The sequence below is a fragment of the Phoxinus phoxinus genome (genome assembly GCF_949152265.1).
Source record: "Phoxinus phoxinus genome assembly, chromosome: 21".
NCBI classification, from domain to species: domain Eukaryota; kingdom Metazoa; phylum Chordata; class Actinopteri; order Cypriniformes; family Leuciscidae; genus Phoxinus; species Phoxinus phoxinus.
This window is the reverse complement of record NC_136896.1, coordinates 22,845,363-22,864,925: the sequence shown is the minus strand read 5'-3', so window position 1 is coordinate 22,864,925 and position 19,563 is coordinate 22,845,363. Positions and strand designations below refer to the sequence as shown.

General features: G+C 36.8%; 1 long non-coding RNA gene across 1 annotated transcript; it reads right to left on the bottom strand.

The window, feature by feature from the left end:
* Positions 1-1,520: 1,520 nt before the first annotated feature.
* LOC306989868 lies at positions 1,521-3,724 on the bottom strand. The gene is made up of 3 exons (XR_013795757.1): positions 3,476-3,724; positions 2,462-2,495; positions 1,521-2,149 (listed from the first exon to the last, which is right to left on the bottom strand). It is a non-coding gene; the product is annotated as an uncharacterized lncRNA (long non-coding RNA).
* Positions 3,725-19,563: the final 15,839 nt, after the last annotated feature.

Genomic DNA, 19,563 nt, shown 5'->3' with positions numbered 1-19,563 from the left:
ATCCAAAACATTTTTTTGGGGAATAGTCATATTCTCTGAAATCGACAGCCAAGTTAATCCCGGGCTTGATACATGTGATTATTGTTTCCACTTTCTTCTGATTAAAGCCTGTAATTTGTGAAAAAGTGTGTTGAAGTTGAAGAAAAGCATACGCAGATGCACTTTACATTTGAGAGCTGTAAAAAGTGCAACACTTTGAGATAACAAGATCTCAGTGAACTGCCAGTACTGAGAGAGAAATTAAGGGCTAATTAACTTCTATTGTTGTTTATTGTTTTTCTTTGATTTCTCATGAAAATAGAACTGACCTCTCTGGCAAAATGCCCAAATCGAATGGGTCTGTTAAAATCCAAAAGTTGCCTTGCTGCCCAGTCAGCCAATGACGTATTGTATATAATATAGGTTTAATATAGTATAGGTTTAATTTGAACATTTCACTAATAGTTTCTACAGAAATATACTGTAAAAAGATATACAGTAAAAACATTTTAATTGGTAAGTAATGTAAGTTAGCTGACCATATAACCTACATTCTAAAAAATGCTGGGTTGTTTCAACCCATGTGTGGGTCAAATATGGACAAACTCAGCCTTTGGGTTTAAAAATGTATGTAAAAAATAAAAATAAACCAACAGATGGGTTTGTCCATATACATGGGTTGAAACAAGCCAGTATTTTTTAGTGTATGGTGAAAAAACTGTAGGCCTTTTAATGGTTTAACATCACACTATGTAATTTTACTGTCTAATACTGTCAAATTTATGGTTTATGTAAGTAAAAGCTATTATTTACCATATAATTTACAGTAGAAAAAAAGGAAAAGGATATTACCAGAAGTCCCTGCATTACACTTCACATATGATTACATTTTTTTTTAAATAATTTTGTTTCTTCTTATTTTTTGTTATCAGTACACTGTAAAAAAAAATCCCGTAAAAAAACGGTAAATCTCTGGCAGCAAAGTTTCCAGACGGATTCCGTTAAATTACAGCAAATAACCATTTCACAAAATTACAGGCAAAAACCGTAAAAATACAGAATTGACTTTACGGTCAAAATTAATTAAATGACAGTATATTACTGTTGATAATGGTTTAATTAACCGTGGAAAAACGTATATATTATGTCAAATAACATTAAACTTTCAGGTTAATCTGTAAATTTAGGGTTTTATAAAGTTTTTTTATGATAATGCTGTCTTAATCTACAGTAATTTTCTTTTAATATATAGTTTTTCTGTGTAAAATAACTATGAAGTTATGTATAAAAATGCAATAAGTACATAAATTAAAATACAAAGTTTGTATATTTATGGTAGTTTTCATTTTTATTTTTTCAATCCAATTTACAATCCAAAACTTTTTTGAATAACTAAATGTATAAGTACAGAATAACTGCACATTTACAGTATTAGTCATTAAACAAACACTGAACATCAAGATATGTGAATGATAGGAAATACAAGCTTAGTATATAATTTAGAACATGTAAAAATATCCACATTAAAAGGCTATTGCTGAATACCTTTATACTCTAATAGAACTAATTTTATACAATTACATTTTATCCAAAGTGACTTACCAATTAAGAGAACAATAGGAGCAACAGGTGCAGTGACAAGTCCCAGTTTAGTCTAGCACAGTACACAAAGCAAGTTTTTTTTTTTTTTTTTTTTTTTTTAAACAAAGATAGTATTATTGGGTCAAGTGTTTACGAAAAAGATGGATCTTTAGCAGTTTCTTGAAAATGTATTGAGTTGTGCTGGTCATTCCACCAGCAGGAAACAGTCCAGGTAAAGGTCAGTGAAAGTGATTTTGTCTCTTCGGGATGATGGCACCACACTTGCAAAACACAAGCTTCTGGAGGACACATAGATCTGAAGCATTGAGTTTAGGTCTTGCTGGAAGGCCTGCCAAGAGAGCATTACAATAGCCCAGTCTGGATAGAGCAAGACAAGGAGTTGTGTAGCTCCGATAGGAAGAGCCGGATCTGTTTGATGTTGTATAAGGCAAATCAGCAGGATCACACAGCAAGGATGGTTTGGCTGAAACCAGAAGCGGTTGGCAAGGTTGAGTTGAAGGTCATTCGTTCAGCAAGAGTTGTCCATCAGGTAGGCTGAGATGCAAGCAGCTCCCATCAGATCATCTGGCTGGAATGAAAGGTAGAGATATGTGTCAATAAGATAGCAGTGATAGGAAAAGCCATGTTTCTAAATGACAGAGCCTAGTTAAAAAAAAACAAAAACAACAATAAAACAATAGAATAGATGGGTGAAATCTAACACTCGTGGTCTTATTGTAGCAAAACCAAAACCTTGTGCAGCCACAGTGGCCCCACAAGGATCAAATTAATATTCACATGGGAAAATATACAGTATAAAACAAATACTTCTTTTTATGCCATTTTTAGTGCAATCATGTCAGAAGACTCAGCCATTACAATTTTTAAAGTTACTGCTTACCTTGTTTGCCATGATCAGCTGCTTTCCAGATGACCTGAAATCATAAAAAAATATTATTATTTTTTAAAACTCAATATAACTAAGTAAGAATATGTTCTAATGGGACAATGCACAACCTCAACTGAACTGACTATGATCTGGAAGCTGAGCAGGAAAGGCTAACAGTTATGTTTTGAGCATGTGGTTTTAGCTACATTTATAGAAAGTAAATGTAACTTTATATGATTTACTGTGACTTAGCAGCATCAGTTACAAATTGTAAATAAGTTAATTTCTTTATCAGAACACAAACATGCTATATATTTTATTTATAAGCATCATTATACACATAACGTTATGCATTATATAGCTAGCAGCTAGGCCTATGTGTTGGCATTGGCAAGCAGATGCTGCCAGAATTGCAATTCATCATGTTGTGCTCATATTCTAGTCTCATGTGCTGTCAGTTTAAGTTACTGAATTTGATTTATTAACGGTCTCGGTAGAGTTAACGTTACTCACCATTACGAAAATTGACCACGTGGTTTAAGTAATAAATATGGTAACAGTTAGGCCTATTTGTAGTAAAACTGTGGTTATTAAAATGGTAATAAATACACCAAAAACAATTTCACTAACGTTAACGTTATTAAAGCAAGGATATTTTTAAGAGAAGAGTTTTCAGCTTCCAGACAGTAACTGTTATTTTAAAATGCCCGCCATTTAAGATATTGATTTACTGACTCATCATTATAACGAAGATTTTATACAATTGAACGGACTTTGATATGAATAACAAGTCTAACGTTACTTAAGTTTGTATTAACGTTAGGTATTTTGAGAAGTGGGTTCAACAATCTTTCTTAAAACAGATGGAAAATTTAAAGACTCATGCTGCATTTCCAGTGTTTTGCCGTCCTCGACGCCAGTTATGACATCATTTAAGAATGCTAATGTTAGCTTGTAAACAAACTGTCAACTGAAAAATGTTATCAAATATAGTGCAAATGTAACTTAGTATGATGAGACTCTTACCTCAGGGATCGGTTGGCATGATGTCCGGTGTGACGAACCAGGCTCAATGAAAAAGGCGCGTTATATCCGAACAGACTGAATGACAACCGTACAATAACTCGTGTTCAGCGCTCCTGCTCACGGCTGCTCTTGACGAAAACGATTGCTTTGACCCACTGTTGATCTCACAATCCACTTCAGAGTAGCTGCTACTGAATTCAAATCTCCCGCTTCGCTTGCGCTTGATACACAGATCCAAACTTGACGACAGATCAGACCAGCTAACCGTTGTGGGCGGGACTAAGCAACGGAAAAGTGGCGGATCATTTGAATCTGCAGCGCGCGCGCGCACACGCGTACACAATGCCATGCAATGTGCAGCAACCGTTTATATACTGTCTATGGCAGCAACGCAGATTTTTTTTAAATATTAATAAAATGCATAAAATATACATGATATTAGGGGGAGAATTACACAAATGATGAATCAAAATGAGCAAGACAATTAAAAGTCAATAGGCCTGCCTAGTAGGCTATAGGCCTACTAAATAGCCTACTATTAACCTTAAAACTCACTTTAACCCCCACATGCTTAATGGTCTTCAAGGAAAACATGTTGAATAATTGCTGATTTCTGCAGCTACACCTTCTATTCTTTGTTTTCTAATTTCACAGAAATAATCTGTAAAATATTACTTAATATTTTATGTAAAATTACACATAACTCTGTAAAAATACAGAAAATTTCTTTAAAAAATACAGAAAATGTATGTAAAACCAAAACACAAGCAATTGCCTGTAAATTTAATAGTGGACCTTTAAATTACAGCAAATATCTGTAAAATAACAGACATTCACTGTATAATGACAAAACGGTAAAATTCTGTAAAAGAACGGTAAAAAATACAGACAATTACCTGTAAAATTAAGATTTTTTTTTACAGTGTAGCTAATGTACATCAGAGTGTTTTGTTACATGTTCTGTAATTCAATTCATGTTTATTGCTTTATTTTAGTGTTGTGTGTTTCCCTGATTATGTTTTGTCTTTAATAAGTGTTAATAATTAATCGCTCAAAATCACCAGAATGACAAAGTGGGTTTTAGACATCAACAAGTGAATATGTATTGACTGAAATTGCCATGTACAATCATGAGCTAATAAATTAATTGCACAGATTAATTTATAAATTATTTTTTTCTGTCACACACACTCTGGACTCTGTCTGCACTCTCAATCTCTGGCACTCTCAGGCTACGTCTACATTAATCCAGATACATTTTAAAACGCTCTCCGTCCACAATAGTGTTTTCCGATGTTTCAGTGTGGATGAGAAACTTCTAAATTCACCTTACTGCACATGCGTGAAACCTCACGAAAGCTCACTGAGATGATACAGATGGAAAAATAAATTATAAAGTTATCGCGCAATTCTTCTAACAGAATAATTTTATTTAGCAAAATATCTCACCATTCACCGATGCGTCCAGGTTGCACTCAGTCACCATATGTTTGGTCTAAAACGCAACTGCTCTCCTGTATTGCCGCAGGACAGCAAATGTGAGTACATTTTCTGTCATCTTTGCAGGACTGTGATATGAAGAGTGTGCAAAGTAACATTTTAGAAATAGTGTAAAAATTAATAGCACATAACAGGCACAATACCGGTAAACATATCTATTGGTACAACATGGATCACATGACTAAACTTACGTCATCGTTTTCAAATACCTCCGGCTTCACAGTCAACACTACAACGCTTTTTAAAATGTATCCGCATTGGAGAGCGTTTTCCAAAAGCCACATTTATGGTGACCTAAAACGCCGTCTCAGTGTGGACGGAAGGCCAAAACGGAGAGAAAAATATGAATTTGGGCTCATTATAAAAGCCCCACACTGACATTCAGGCCCTTTTTACACCAGGGGCCTGATGTATAAACGTTGTGTACGCAATTTTTCACGCACATATCGGGATTTATAAAAAATAAACTAGGCCTACACGTAAATATGTGTGCACCACTCGGACACTCTAGACTGTGCTTACGCACTCTTTTACTGGAGTGAGAGAAGTAATGTAGTAACCAGAATGATTTAAACTCTGTTTTACATCTGCTGTACACATTTAGATTAAATATGCCACTCTTTAATGGAATTAAGCACTTACATTTTATTAAAACATTATCCAGAAGTTACACTATTTTTATATTAATTTAAATAGAAATATTTGTAGTTGATGCGCTGCTTTTGAACACTTTTCCTGTGGAATGCTGTGTTTTAATGTTTTAACTACAGTGAGGATTGCGCATGATAATTCCGCTTTGCATTGCACTGCTTTGCACCGGAGCCATCCTTTTTTTTTTTTTTCGCGGGAATGCGAGATCCGATCTGTTATCCATATACAGAAGCCAGTTGATGTGGACAGGTGTAAACACAGTGTCCCGATTGGCTTATGATCCGATCTGCTTGATCGGTTCACAGTGATCGCATGTTCATGCCAAGTGTAAACGCAGCCATAGACAGTATGACAGACACTGAAGGACTTGCTCTGATCGAACCGTCCATTGGCTGGATATAATAAGGCACGGGACACAGGAATCAGAAATGTTGAGAGAACATTGTCAGCTGAAGACCCAAAAACCCTGTTTACACCTGTATTTAGCATTGTCCACTTGTGATCGGATCGATCAGATTGCATTTTAAATACCAGGTGTAAACAGGGCCTCATGCTTGGTCTGGTATTTGATGTAGATATTATGTTGATATGGATGTTGTTTTAGTTTGTGGACTGACCTCCGGATTTCTTTAGCTTAAAATGACTTGGTTTCTCCATATTTGTTTTAGCTGGAAGCTTTGATGTATCCTTTGTATTTACCTGCCTGTCATTCCCAGGAAGAGTAGTGACTGTGTTTCTTAGAGATTTTGTGATACTGAACAGTAGATAATTAAAGTTGTAAAGTTGATAATAGAATATTCAGCTCTTACAGTACATGTATCGTTCACCTGCATCTCCAGCACATCCCGTGTTTGCTTATACTTATTGTGATACTTACCTCTCCTTCACCTCTGCAATAAACGAATGAGTTCATCTTCATCCTCGCCTCCATGTATTTTTTAAAATATGCTGCCTTAAACAACTCACCAGATGAAGGTCAAGAGTAAACTTCCAGTTTTCTGGCCTAAAAAAGCAACCACTCATCACCTCTGCCCGCATGGTGGGCGGCAGCAGAGTGTTGTGTGGACGCTTCTCAGACTGTGACACTAGTCAGGACCTAGAGAAAATTGGTCTGAGCCAAGCACAAAATGGTCTGTGCTTGAAAACCCAAACTTCAGATTTCACCAGCAGGACAATGCTGGAGTAGCTTCCAGACATCTCTGAGTGTTCTCAAGTGGCTAACCAAAGTCTAGATGTGAACTCTATAAAAATGTCTGACTTGACCTAAAGATTGCAACTCTCAGACACATTGCTTTCAATATGTCAGTGAATATGAAAAGACTGGAAGAAGCTGCCTAGTTCCAGATAAGCTACAGATACTACAGTTATGGAGTATTGAATAAAGGACCTAAATGCAGTGCAAATGAATGGCAATTTCCATTTTATAATGCAAATATAGCTCCTTAAGAAAAACATTATATAATTCATTTAATCTTTCATTAAAGATGAACTGTGTGCTGTCTGAGTTTAAAAACAACAAAATTCGTCAGATTCTCAATCCTGCATGGATAAGGCTTGTTCAAATTTTAAAGAGTTTCTGAACTAATCATTTATTTTTATGTTAAAAGTATTTTTCAAGGTCTTATGCAACTACTTTCATTCATTGTGCAAATGCTATTCACTTTTTGCCTGCATTTGTAAAACCTGTCACACCACTGTGACCAATTTTGTCCAGATAAACAGTGGAAAAAACCTTGGTTGAAGTGTCTTGTTAGCATGCAAAGTGAACTTCTTTTTTCCCCTACAAAGGGAGGCAGGCAATATATTTCATGCAGTACTCAATAATAAGCCCCTGCATAACCTTCCAAAGACAACCAGAAATCGCCATTACAAGAGCTGTTATTCATTTTTAGTGACATCATTCATTTTTATGCTCCAATACAAGCCAGTCCTAATTTTGTTGGCTCTCTAGTGTTTTGCAAGACCCTGAACCTTGTATATCTGCTAAAATGAAAAGCATCTTACAGTTTTAGCATGAGATATTGCTACAGTATCTGAAAGACAATGTAAGTACTTTATACATGCAAGTACTTAATAGGAACAGTATAATCGTAATGTAAAATCGCTTTAATTACGCAGTACTTTCCGGGCTGTAATCTAAAGCGTTACCAAATATTCTTTCTAAAAGAAATATTTAAATGTAAATGCTTCATGTAAAAATGTTTCAAACTTTCGGATTACATCAGAAAAGAGTATTAAGTAGCTAGTAAACTAGATATGCCCAAGGGAACAATATATTTTAAACAACCAACAGACATCCAATTTAAGAATGTACTGCCCTTAAAAGTCACAGACCAACTTTATATTAAGTACTAACATAATACATGTAATTAATGCAGGTATTTTTTATATATATAAGTTCACCGTAAAACTTACACAATAAGTGCATTTTATTAAACCTATTATTAAATTCTGAAATTCCATCTATCTTAGCCCATCTAAACATAACCATGACATGAAACCTGTCCTTAACCTTACCCGTATTCCACCTAAATTTATTTTTTATTTTTGGCAATTAAACAAACACAATGGGCCCTATTTTAACAATCTGAAACGCAAGTATGAAATGCAAAACTCAAGTAACTTTGTGGATCTCGTGTTGCTATTATACCGGCGGGATAAATGACTCTTGCACCGACACAAATCTAAAATGGGTTGGTCTGAAGTAGCTACATTAGACATTACGCATATGTGTGGTTTGGGCGTAACGCGCAATAAACCAATCAGAGCGTCATTTCACATTCCCTTTAAGAGCAGGTGCACTTGTTCCATGGCGATTTTGCCAGGCGCACGCAACTTACATGATGGTAAAGGTGATTTCGCAGTCTTCAAAATTTTGTTTCTAGGTTCTTGACGTTGTCCGTTGTCCCACTTTGTCAATTTTCCTTATTTACCAATGTGTCTTGCCACTAATAATCAAACAGGTTTAATCCGTCATTACTACAATTCGCCTGAATAATTTGGGTAAATGTGTAAGCTAGATTTATGCCTATTTTTTCACATCTTCATGGACACCACAATGATTTCCCTCATTTATATTGGTAATATTTATCTTTGTAATTATGGTTTGCAAAAATGAGAACTGCTGTGTCTGTGTAGATGAGAGAAGCCAAGTGTATGCGTGTTGTGCTCACGCTGCATTATGGCCAATCATGCGCCCTTAAAATAGCATCTGAATAATGCGCCACTGACTTTAGACTAGGTTTTTCCTGGTCTGTGGTGGAATTGCTTTCTGAAACTGCAAAATAGCACCAGGGAACGTTTGCGCCGAAAAACGCCTCCTCTTTTCGACAAACAAACTGCATTCACCTTATTTACAGGCCTGTTAAGCAGTCTCTTTCCAGGTTGGCAGTTCTTGGATCCAACGAAAATGCAATTTGACCCGATTGACAGTCAGAAGTCTGTTTATTTGCGACTAACTGGAAGAAAAGCACATAGGAAAATGTAGGAAACATTTTCAGCAACCCTTCCTGCTGAAGATGTTCCAGTGTTGTTGTTTCCTCAGACACGCACATCTCAGTCTTGCAGTCTCACTCACTCTAAATGTACTTAAATTGACAGGTTGCCTCCGCACAGGATGTGCTTCTTTGTTTTACACAGTGTTTAATATACACAATTAACCCAATTATTCTACCTTGATATTTTAACTACAGTACATCCAGGTGACTGTCAACTTGTGACACACACACAAACGGTGACAGTCAGTACTGAGAGCCCACGCTAGCATTAGCGGTAATGAAACTGGCAGAGGGCTTGAAAAACAACTATCTTTACTTTAGCTGTGGGGTGCTACAGATGTACAGTAATTAACTTCATGGCGAGGACAGCAGAAATGGAGGGCTTTGAAGCTTCCAACAACACACCTACACACCCAGCCTCACAAACACACATTTCCATCTGCTGACAGTGTTATCTCGAAGAAAAAAGTTTGTGTCAAACAGCCTGCAGGTCCTTGATTGATTGATTTATTTATTTTCTTCTTGTTTAATATGTGCGGCAAATTGAGTAAAACTGGTCACACTTATTGAGTAAAATTCAATTCCATACTTACGACCAGTGTTGGGTATAGTTACTTTGGAAAGTAGTTAATTAGGTTACAACGTTACCATCAATTAAAAGTAATCAGTTACGTTACTGCGTTATCTATTCATAAAAGTAACGCGTTAGAGTACTCATGCGTTACCAAAAATTAAAAGCCGTTTGCAGCGCCTCACACATGCTGCAGCTTAATTGACAGACACGGCCCCCTTTAAATGCACCTAGAAGTCGTGACTCCTGGCAATGAATAACGTCAGTCATCCGACTAAATTAACACTGCAGGATAACAATAACAGGAAAGACAGTCATAGGCTATTCCACATAGCGTTTTATTTATTTATTATCACAGAACATATTAATCAAAATTCACACCTTCCCAGCCCGGGTAGTAGAGATGCGCGGATGGGCTATTATTTCAATAAAAAAATCAATCATTATAATGGCGATATTATTTCAGTATAGAAATGCAGACATCCCAAGTCTATCGGAAGTTCCGGGAGTCTCCCGCATATTGATAGCGGCTCACTGATGCCCGCGAATTAGTTAAAATCTCCCGGAATCTAGAGCGAGCGCGCCCGCGAGACAGAGACTGTGCTCCAAACTGCGCAGCGCGTGCATGGCAGAGCGGGAGAGAGAGAGAGCAAGAGACTGCGCGCGTGTGCCTTAAAGGAGAACTCCGGTCAATTTTAACATTGAGCTCAATTTTTTTGTAAATTTGGAGTGCTGTCAATACAGAGAACAACGACAAAAATCGGTGTTGCCTACACTGTGTTATCCTATTTTTAAAATGTACACCCTATTGACTTGAATGGGGCAAGTTTTAAACTTAACCAGTTCTTAGTCTTATCATCCTTGATGTGTCATTACAAGTGCCCAGCCATGTTGAGTGATTCCTTCAGAGTGAACACGAGTGAATCTGACTGCAGTAGATGTGAAAGATATGAATAAAAATGATGTTATATCAGCCAGCGCACATACCTGTATTTAGTTCCTGTTTTTGGTCGAAGTCCAAAGTAGTCGATTGTCGAGTTTACGCGCATAGGTTTAGTTACTATGATCACGCGCGTGAACTCGACAATCGACTACTTTGGACTTCCACCGAAAACAGGAACTAAATACAGGTATTTGCGCTGGCTGAATTAACATCATTTTTATTCATATCTTTCACATCTACTGCAGTCAGATTCCCTCGTGTTCACTTTGAAGGAATCACTCACATGGCTGGGCACTTGTAATGACACATCAAAGATGTTAAGAGGATAAAAGCAGGTTTAAAACTTGCCCCATTCAAGTCAATAGGGTGCAAATTTTAAAAATAGGATAACACGGTGTAGGCAACACCGATTTTTGTCGTTGTTCTCTGTATTGACAGCACTCCAAATTTACAAAAAATTGAGCTCAATGTTAAAATTGACCGGAGTTCTCCTTTAAAGCTGGAGGGTGGTGGGGTATTGAAGCGCAGAAACACTGTCTTGATCCTGGGGAAATTTTTTTATTCGGGATTTTCCTTTCCTTAAAATAACGGATTACTTTTTTTTAAAAAATAACGAAGTTACTGATTACCGCACAAAACTAACGCGTTAAGTTACACATTTCACGAAAAAGGTAATTAGAGTAGGCTACTCTAACGCGTTACTTTATAACGCGTTACCCACAACACTGCTTACGACTACATTCGATTCAACATGGAGCGTCTGAATTTCCATAATTTGACTTGCAATGTGCAAAAATGTGCAATAGGATGCCACTTGAATTTGGACTTCTACCTTGACAAAAAAAAAAAAAAAAAAAACACAGCACAAAAGAAGTCCGTCCTACAACTCGTGTGGTGCATCATACTCTGAAACCTGAAATGTTGCATCTTGTGGTGACACATTTGAATAATACATACAAATGAGATATGAGAGCTACTGCAGAGGGAAAGACGTTTAGTGAATAATACTTTCAGTCTGTTTGTCACACAAAGCTATTCTTTCTGAAAAATAAATAATATATTTATATATACAGTATATATATATATATATATATATTGATTGCAAAATTGTACCTTTTGCAAAAGTTGACCTTACAACAGATTGTCACTGTGGCAGTACCCTTTTTTATTTGCCCTTTATTTAACCAGATAAAACTGTCTGAGATTAAAAAAATATATTTTTACAGAAGTGACCTGGCCAAGGTGAGTAGCACAACATTATAAAAAAAAAAGTACAAAAAAATAATAAAAAAGAAGAGAAACTAACCCTTTAAAGTTTAAACGGACAACCTTGTATCTTATTTTTACAAAAGGTTCAAAGTTGTACCTTAAAGGTACATATTAGGGACCGTTCGGTATTTATGGAATGGGCCACCGGAGGAAAATAGGGGAGGGTCATGCCTTTTTATTCTTTGTTGAGGGGAGGGTCATCCAACTTTTTTTAGTCTAGGGGGAGGGTCACCCAACTTTTGTATTCATGAAAACAACAAACTTTCAAAGTGGCTTGTTTTGGGCATATTTTTCCATGTAGCTCTCTCAGTCTCGGTCCCCCCCATAGCTAGCAGATGGGTCTGACCCAACAAAAATCAGACGCGAAAGATCAAGTCCAGTTTGGCGCTGTTTGACAGTGCGCGCGCGCTCAGAAAAAGTGCATCATGTCAGAACAGAACGCCAATGAAATGTTTACCACGAGCAAATAATAAACTTTTGTGATTGCGAATCACAAGCAGTATCCTGTGAGTGTGTCCTACGTCGATGTAGCCTATACGTCGAGTTTGGGACTGAGGCGCCAGAACAGCTGATAGAATGTGCGCTGTAGTGTGTGTGATAGCGATACTACCACATTTCTTCAAAAGCAGATCGTGGAGATATTAAATCATCCACCATCAAAAATTGTGATATGGCATAAGGACAAGTATAAAACAACTGTTAGGCTATCATGTCTGAAAACAAACACAAATAACGCGTGCTACATTAGGGCTGTTTACACCTGGCCACTTCAATTTTCTCAGATCGGATAGCTATCTGATTTATCAAAACGATTCCATTTACACCTGGTGTGGTCGCATAAATGCGTTTTTGCAAAACGGATTTAAATCCGATCTTCAATTCTTCAAATAGTTTGCACATTGTTGGCTCATCTGCAGTGATGCGTGTTGCAGTAGCGTCGTCATGTCTGGCTATAACATGACATAAAGCCTATAACACGCTCTCACGTTTATTTTTATTTTATTGCATTTTTTTGGGAGGAGTACAATTTACATATGTGGTTTCCACAACCAGATGCATTTACACTTGTTCAGTTTTGTCGGGAATGTGGCCCAGACCTCCCCTGAAGTGGTTCGGATTCAAATCCGTCTCGAATGCGTTTCGGAGGGCATTTATACCTGGTCTTTTCTAGGGCTGGGTACCGAGTCTCGATAGTTTTTAGGTATCGACCGAATTGCCTCGATACTATCGAGTATCGAAAAATGGCATGTTGTTCGGTTCCAGATTTCGATACCGCGCACATACTCATATGAGACGCGCCCGCACGCACAAACTCTCCGCGCATACTTGTATGAGACGCGAGGACACACACACAAACTCTCCGCGCACATATTCATATGAGACGCGAGGACACACACATAATAGGCTACCTTAAAGATGTGGAAAAGTCGATCAAAAGTGTGGGTACATTTCTCCAGACTCGATGCCAATAGCGTGCGATGCAGTATTTGCGGTAAAATAATTGCTGCAAAGACCGAGAAATACGATGAAGACCTTGACAGTGCACGGAGTAAACTTAAGAGCAGAAAGTTTCTCCGTCTTCGACTGGTAAATGAAGAGATACCTTGTTGATCTGACAGTGTTTATATTGCAATAAATATTAACCTACTGAATGTACACTGCCGTTCAAAAATGTGTTGGTTTACTTGGCTAGTCAGAATTTTTTTTCAGTAAGGATGCATTAAAGTTATCAAAGGTGACATTAAAACATGTGTAGGCCTAATGTTACAAAATATTTCGTTTTTAAATAAATGCTTTTCTTTTTAATTTTTTATTCATCAAAAAATCATGAAAAAATGTAGGCCTATAGTTTCCAAAATACTTTTGGATACTTACTAATTAAATAATGTAAAATATAGTAAATGTATTGTTGCCATATACTAAATATTTGACTAGTCGCACGTTAATTTCTGCTTAAATACTGCATGGGATATAGCCCATTCTGCGCTCAAGCGAATGTATAATCTTGCCGCAAAAACAGGCTAATGAAAATAAATATGTATTTAAAAATAACGATGCATTTTAATTGTTTATTAATAAACTCTTTTTTTCTAAATCAGTGTCCGCTGCAAACATGTCTCCATACATCTCCGCTGTAAAGTGCGCCTTTAAGAGAAATGCATCTTTCATACGGATTACATCAGATGATATTTGCTTTCGATTTGATTTTTTTCGTTTTTAAAAGTGGACATATCAAGCTTTATATAGATATTTTTTTCATATATTTGAGGCTAGTATGCTATATAGCCTACGATATGTTTCTGCTTTTTTTTTGTTTTTTTTGACGCGCTACAGTTCACGGAGACCATGAAAGCGCGCCCTGGTTGTTTTATTTTATTTTACGAAAGCAAAACGTATTCTTGTTATTGTGAGTTTACACAAATAAAAGTATTGCGACTGATGCATTATTCTTTTCTGTATGGCCATAAATAGAGTATTTTAAATTGTTTCCACTGTTGATCGCATCGGCGCCTCCATGTCATGCAGTGCGCTACACACTCCGCACACACACTTGGTTATGCGCCTAAGAACAGCGAACAATTATCTAGGTTAATGTTAGAGTGAGCGGCGATGCCAGTCGGATAATCCTCATGTTTAACAAATCAAATCATGCAGTTTCTACCTATCGCGAGTCAGCGCTGCGCCAGTTTGAAAAAGGCGGGTGTGCAGGAGTCTTTTAATGAACGTTTGGTGTAGGTCTAGGCATAGAGATATCTGAACATCTTTGCCAAGCGCAAACCAGTACAGAAGTAATAATCAATAAATGATCGGGGAGGGTCATGCCTTTTTTCACAATCATTTTGGAGGGTCATAGAAAAATTTATTGCTGGCGAAGGGAGGGTCAAGTCTTTTTTGACTATTGATCTCAAAACTCCTCCGGTGGCCCCATAAATAAATAACGAACAGTCCCTTAGAACTCAAGGGTAGTAATATGCACTGTTTATGCATAGATAAGGTGAAAAGTTGTCCCTTTAACCTCATGTTTTGTTAAAAATAAAAGGTACAACTGAAGTGTTGGGGGTCAAACTGGCCTTGTTTTTTTATATGCAATTTTCAAATAATTGACACTAGGAAAAACACTAAAGATCCTTGTAAAACCCTCTATTGTACTGTAGCTTGTCAGAGACTAAGAAATTGAAAATATATAATAACTGTAAAAATGTCCATGTATTTGTATTTGCAATCAGAAATATTCACACAGTTTCAAAAATAAATAAACAGGTTAACTAGAGTTTCAAGCAATTTGAAAATTCAATGTGGGTCAAACGGGTTTTGTAAAAAAAAATTCAGACAGTGTATCAGATGGCTTATGGAAGACTAAAATAGAACTCTTTTATGTTACGTTTAATGGCTCTTCTTTGTCCTCGATGAAGCTTGACAGCATTCTTCTCCATCTACTTTCATTGTATGGAAAAGAGTGGTGTTAACATTCTGCTAAAGGTGTCATTTTGTGTTTCATGAGTTTGAAACAACATGAGGATGCGTAAATAATCACAGTATTTTATTTATGGTGGAGCGGTTTCTTAAAACAATAAAAACATGACACATTTAGGGGAAACAATTATCTAGACATTGACTAAAAGTGCATAGGTGATTTTAGGAATATAATAGGAGCAGATTATACAGGCGGGATTTGTAGTTGCTTGGCAGCCTGGAGACAATCTTTCCCCTTAGTAACCATCCACTCGAAAAGGTCACTCATATGTGACCCACACAATATTAGGCATTATTGTGTCACTCCACACCTCTGACCAACATCTTGTGTGTGTGAGAGAGCACAGAAGCATATTTCTCCAGAAGCAGTGGAATTAATGTATTTCTTCTCTCTGCTCTTGCATCTTCCATGCTTATGTCAGTTATGCAGACATAGCATTCCTATGCACCATCTATCCTTTTGTTGTTTTTCCTGTCTCCCTCATTGATGTTGTTTCTCCTGCTTGGATGGTTGGCAAAACTCTCAGTAGTCTAGGATGAATTTATAGCGATGGTCAAAGAAGAAACCAGCTTTGCTCATAGAGTAGAATCCTCTTTGTTATTGGCTCCATTGCAGCATGCTGACCCACTGGGAGACAAAATCTCAAACAACTCTGAAATGTTTTTTTTTTTTGTATGCAGCACAAAGCATCTCCCAGTGCTGAAGCACTGACATTTTCATGTAATCCAGATAGGATTAGGATATATATTCTGACTGGCCATAATTACTCACATAGCATAGATTCTAGGGTAAACATCCTTGGCAGCTGAATTCATGAGCATAATAGATATAGGCAGCCCAGAGCATCTAATGGTTGTGTGAAGTGTGTGAGAAAAAACATAGCGTTGAGAAGATTAAAGGTGAATGAGAGAAAAAAGTGTAGAACTGATGTCAGACAGTATAAGACCCATTTGATCTCATTGCATCTCCAACCACACACATACATTTGTGTGAAAACCTGCGTGTGAATAAAACTGAACAACTAAGTGACCATAAAATAACTCATGGATGATTTTGCATGATATTGTTTATGTGCATATAAGAATACTTAGTGAATAAAACCCAACATGTCATCTTATCTTAAACCTGAAATGTAATTACCATTTCTTACTGTCATGCACATTCATTTTCAGTATTGAGGAATGCTACTTTTGAAAGTAGTATGCCAGTCTTATCTCCTTGTCATATACGTATGTTTAAATATCTAATACCACAATTCTACTCCGAAGAACGGACACTCTAACCATTTGGGTCCAATTCTCACTATTAACTATGACTTTTGCCTCAAAAAACTACTAATTACTGCGTATTAATAGTTGGGTTGTTAAATTTAGATATTGGGTAGGATTAAGGGATGTCGAATTTGGTCATGCAGAATTTGTTCATAGGCATTAATTAATAGTACGTGCTTTATAAGTAATAATAAACAGCCAATATCCAAGTAATATGCATGCTGTTAAGCAACTAGTTAACAGTCATGTCAGGAAACACACTGGACAGACGAGCCCGGTCTCACCCCAAAACGTCATATACTGACGGGTCTTGACCATACGTCAACATACGACGATAAGGGGAACCCTATAACGTCAATATGAGACGCAGACATAAGCGCACCAGCAGCGCCTCCTAGCGGTACCCTAACGCATACCTAAACCCAACCATACCCTAATCGTAACACATGGACGTTAAAGGGTACCCTTTTCGTCGTATGTTGCCGTATGGTCAAGACCCGTCAGTATGTGACGTTTTGGGGTGAGACTGTGTTAGACAGACCGGTAAGTATTCAGAATCCAAAACGCGTTATTTTCATGATTGAGGAAACTGTGTGAAATAGCAAGCAGCATTGCAGTGAAGATCATGATGATGTTGATGAATGATGGATGAGTAGCTAGTGTTGAAGATTTTATTATTTAGAAGATCAGTAATTTAGCTACATATTAAGACACTATTATTTACTTTGTGAGTGTGTGACTTTGGATGTACTTTTAGGGGCTTGAAGAAAGGTCAAAGCTGCTGGTGCAGCAGATAATTCTATTTGAGTGTGTCACATGGTGTGAAACTTCAGCCCAAAAATATCTATAGGAGGTATTACCATTTTTGGAAGTGATGTGGGTATATATGTGAAGCCGACCACATGTCTGGAGCGTCTTTTTCTGCAGAAGGGCGCTCGGCTTTGTTTGTGAATAAAGTCTAACATTTCTGGCATCAAAGATCTCTGAGAAGTGATTTCATAAAAAGATTGAAACCACAACAAATGGCACCCCAGCGGGACTTGTTAGGAGCTGAAGGAACCACACAGGGCATCTCTGGTGACCGGCACAAACAACAGTGGCCACTGTACTTTGAGGTGAGCATTTTTGCTTTTGTGTAAAGTATGTGTTGGTCACCAACTGCCCTGAAGTGGTAAGAAAAGCTTCTTCAAATTTAAAAGAACTAAAACAAAATTGAAAAAGGGGTCTTTGATTCCAGAAATGATTGCATGCAGTTTGACTTCTAATAAAAAGGCCTTGTAGATATCAAGTAGTTTGTAATAGCGCGGGGGAGCTCCCAGTAGTGTTTACCAGTGCTTATATGATCCCGTGTGGATTGTATGGACACTGGTGTTGCTGATTTGGCACTAAGGTTTTGTTGTACGAATATGCAAGAATCTGTGTTTGCTTTATTAAGAGGGCCTAGATGGATAATAAGCAAGAGCATGCATACAGAGGATTTGTATTTACTGATAAGGATATCAGTTGATTTATCTGTGTTTTTGCATATATCAAGAGGGCCTTGATGGATGATTACGCAAAAAGCATGCACACAGGGTGTTTTTCTTGTAAGTGGGCATTGAATGATACAAGAATAGCATGTACACAGAAGAAGATTTTATGTTGTCAAGTGGGCCTGGATGGATGACAACCGTACTGATAAGGATATCAGTTATTATTGATCTGTGTTTTACTTGTAAGTGGGCCTTGAAGGATACAAGTAAATAGCATGTGCACAGATGAAGATTTAGCCTATGGTTACCGTCTTGTTATGGGTTTAACAAGGGTCTGCTCGGATAGGCTAAATCCTATAGTATAGTTATCGTTTTAAAAGTATCACTGTGTTGAGGAAGTGAATCAGTGAATATTTAATGTAGTGTTTTGAAAAAAAAAAAAAGAAGTAGCGAATAATTCAGATCTGACAGGGAATGGAGTTCAGAATAGGGTGTGTGTGTGTGTTTGTGTGTTTGTGGGATCCTGTGTCTTGCTTGACTGTGCCTGTGGGTAAAAATAGTGACCCCCTGACCCTGGTCACTTGAAAAGGGACAAAGAATGTGTGAATGAGATTTAGAGACATGAAATAAATGGTGTATTAACAAAAAGTAAAGGAAGACAATTGTTTCAAGATATTAACTCTGCAGATTATTGCAGTATGAAAAAAAGAAAGAAAAAAAAGAAGTATTTAATCAATAAATGTAGCCTAATAATATATATATATTAATAGATCAATATAAATAAGATTGCACGTGCATAATATATTATATGATATATCTGAAGACGTCTAAATTTGTATCTCATTATCCCTGAAGACAGAGTGGAAAATTATTCCATTGCGGATTATTAAGTTTGTGTTAAGAAAAAATAAGTTGTGCAGTGTTAGGTGATCAAGATTGGGTGACTAAGTTTCATAAACATTAGGAATCTTAGAATTGTAGTAAATATTGTTGATTCAATAATTAAAAAGAAAAGATAAGAGGAATTCCTTGATGTTGGTTGAGAAAAATGTTATTCACCATGCTAGATTATTTGAACACAGCATGCAAAAATAGAATAAAGATTGAAAGCTGATTTTATGATAGGGAAAAGTTAATTATACTTAGATTATCAAAGTTAGATTATTGCTGATATTGAAAAACAGAAATAGCTTGCTTTTTCCTGCAATGAAGAACTTGCTTTACTAAAAATAGAATGGAAGAACTGCTGTTGTCAACCAGTGAGATTTTTATATAGAAGAACTAGTTAAAAAGATGGTTAAAAAGTGAAATTTAAAAGAGCTAATAGCTCAGGCACAATTGGACCTAGTATTTTTAAAAGTTAAATTTGATTCATGCGGATCTCTGAGTGTTCAAATTTCAGATGGCTTCATTGACAGTTTCGAATGAAAGCAACAAGA